Genomic DNA, 3579 nt, shown 5'->3' on the forward strand with positions numbered 1-3579 from the left:
ATGTATAATTGCATTTAATGATACAGGTTACCTTTTTCAAATCTATGATTTATATTGCAAAGTATAACTAAGGCCAAATAAAAAATAGGTGCGTTTCAGGTAACACTGCCAAAAAAAATAGGGTAGGTAGGTCGGAATATTTTTTTTATTTTTTATTTTTTATTTTTTTTTTTTGATATATTGATTTCAGTAACTGTTGACCCACGCTGTAACAAAAATAAAAGTCATCAATTTTCAGGTTTATCAGCAGTTTTTAAACATCTTCCATGCTTCAAAGGAAACATGCTTTATTTGTCTGGTTAAATACTTTGACAATGATGGTTGGATTTCAACTAAGTTATGGTACACCACTCTGCTATTATTAAAGACTTTCCAGGAACGGTTTTACTTTTCTTTATGCACCCTTTTGCTTTCAATCACCCTCTGTAGTATGCTAAACCTCCTGTAACATAATTACATGGAGAGTGGGGCAGCAAATTTACCATATAAGCCATCAGCCAAGGAAACCTCATTGCTGTCAAGAGGACCTGGGGTTCAGGTTTAAAGAACAAGTAACATGCAGGTTTTATTGCCAAAATTGCACTTAAGGCTGACATATCGATCCGAAAGTCAGTATCTGACACATTTGTATCTGACAAGAAAATATAGTTCAAGAATTGAAATATACCTGCCACACAAGCACAAACTACCCGTAATTCACCTTAGAGTTTGGACACTCTAAAAATTCAGACATCCATTATTATTTTCAAAAATAATTTATTTACGTACCTAATTTTCAGACACCCAAAGGACATCGATTATAACTTTAACAGTTACTAAGTCTCACAGACTAAGATTATAGATCTTTATCCATACAATGTATTTACCTGGCTTAATTACCTTACCGTATACTGCACCAGTCACTTGTAACCACCACACCCCCTGCCCCCCCCCCCCCCCCAAGGTCCGGTGAATAGCTGGGTCTTTGGACTTTCGGTCTAGCCAACCCCGGGTAAAATCCCCGTCCTGCGGGGACGAACTGTTGGTAAAACCCCGACCAAATGCCCCCGCACCCCAGAGACTCTATATAAGGCCCAATCTCCGCTAAATTTGGCGCTATGACAAAACCACCGCAGTCACCCGGCCCTACGGGGCCACCTAAAAAGTAAAAACACGGCCCTTTTCCCCGGTATACCCCCGGACCTGGGGGGGGGGCGTGGTTACAATTGACTGGTGCATAACATCACTGTGACAAGTTAATTAATAACTACTCATCCTAAACGATTGATTGCCTGTTGAAAAGGAATTGTGTTATGTTTAATTGAGGATTAAAGAAACAACAAGGGCAATCAAGGGATTAAGAAAACACAGACATGACATGTTTGTAAAACGATCCCAATAAACTTTGAAACTTGTACCACACTTTTAATATAGACTTTATGAAGCAATAATCGTACAGTAATACTCATTGAAACATCAATAGAATAAATAAAAGTCAACATATTCAATGATACAGGTAACTATTTAATGTGATGAATTGAAGTTAGATATGCAATACTTAAGTTACAATCGACAACAACACCAAGACACATTAATCCTGCATAACAATATCCATGCTCTCCATGAGATCCTCGTGGGTCTACTGGAGTTATGTGTCGTCACACAGTGTGACTGTTTGATCTGAAGCCGATAAAAGGTGTTTATTCATTTCAATGCATGTATAAAATGGTGTTGAATGGGATTTTAATTAACTTGATGAAGGAGTAACACTTATAGGCGTTATAACTATTGATAACTACGGATAAATTAATAAGTTGTAAAATGCAGACATGAAGAAAAAAGGCAGGTTTAACATACATGTAGATAAAATGTAAAAATGGTTATTTTCTATGAATTCGGACAGCGAAAAAAATAATTATTTTTAAGTGTCCGAACTCTATTGTGAATTACGGGGTAAATACAATCAGAAATCCAACTCTAATATTGTCAACTTTTCGTATTTATTTCGTAACAAATGCTTTTCATACCCAAATCACATTTTTTTTTCAGGGAAAAAATAGGTTAGGGTCGGCGGGAAAAAATAGGGTCGGTCGGGTAACCTGAAACAGACGTATTTTTTTATTTGGCCTTACATAAATAAATAAATATTCTTAACTTCTAATAAGTACTTATAGTTAATTTGTCAAAACCCTGAATCTGAATGTATACGCAAGCTTATGCATCAGTCAATTGTAAACATGCAACCACATCCTGGTCCAGAGAATAGCGGGGACTTTTACTTTCGGTCCAGCCAACCCAAGCTAAAATCCCCGACCTGCGGAGATGATCTGATGGCAAAGTCCCCACCAAATCCCCCACAGGACCCAAGGGACATTAGGTTAAGCCATATCCACACTGTATTTTCCACGAAGACCCGGCACTGCGGGGCCACCTGAAAGGTAAAAACACGGCCCATTTCCCCGGTATACCCCCGGATGTTGGGGCCGTGGTTACAAATGACTGGTGGATAAAGATCCATAGTGATCCAATCTCATGCCAAGACGATTTCTGGTCTGACATCGCCAGGTAAATTATTCTTAAGTATAAAAAAGCCTGGACAGCATTTGAGAAAGACCGTTGTGAGGTTAAATCTTCATTACTTCACTATGCCACGACATTGGGTGATAAGGGAACTTTATTGAATATGTTGATTTTCATTTTGTTCCCTAAATGCCACAAGCCAGAAGATTTATACAAGTTCAATTCTTTCTCCACAATTTTCAACACTGCATTGTTATAAAAAGCTCAAAAGTCACATTTGTAAATTATTTAACCAAATACCTTTCCCTCAAATATTTCACATATTTATATTGATCTATCAACAATGCATCACCATACTGTATCTCTGACTGATTATTGATTTTCATTCTTGGCTAGAAAACAAAAAGTGAGCTCAAAGCGTCTTCAGAAAAAGAACTTGTAATTTATGCACCAGTCAAATGTAACTACGCCCCCCCCACCCCCAGGTCTGGGGAATACTTTGACTTTCAGTCCAACCAATCCCCTATAAAATCCATGCCCTGCCCTGCGGGAACGAACTGGTGGTAAAATCCCTGCCAAATAACCTCGCACCCCAAGGATCTTTTTTAGTTTGCGGGAAGACAAAACCACCGCAAACATCATGCACTGCGAAGACACCTGAAAGGTGAAAACACTGCCCTTTTCCCTAGTATACCCCGAGGGGGGGGGGAGGGTAACAATTGACTGGTGCATTATTGGCGCCGCACTGAAGTGCGCTCCTATTATGGAATGGGAATTTATTTTAGTTAGTGGTAGGAGCGGTTTTTAAGTTGGTTGACAGTTGGGTTTTACTGTTATTTTATAATGATTAAAAAATGAAATGGGTGGCGATTGCATGGGTGTTAAAAATGATTGTTATGGTTGAATAGATAGTCTTCAATTTATCTTCAAAACATTATTTCGGAATAACGACAAATAAGTTTAATAACTGTTCCCGATTCGTTTACGTTATCCGATTGGTTACCTGAAATATCTGAAATATTATGTGCTGGAAATGTAAAATGTGTGGACCGGTAATTATGTGAATGGGAATAATTATGT

This window comes from Mya arenaria, chromosome 14 (genome assembly GCF_026914265.1).
Source record: "Mya arenaria isolate MELC-2E11 chromosome 14, ASM2691426v1".
NCBI classification, from domain to species: Eukaryota; Metazoa; Mollusca; class Bivalvia; order Myida; family Myidae; genus Mya; species Mya arenaria.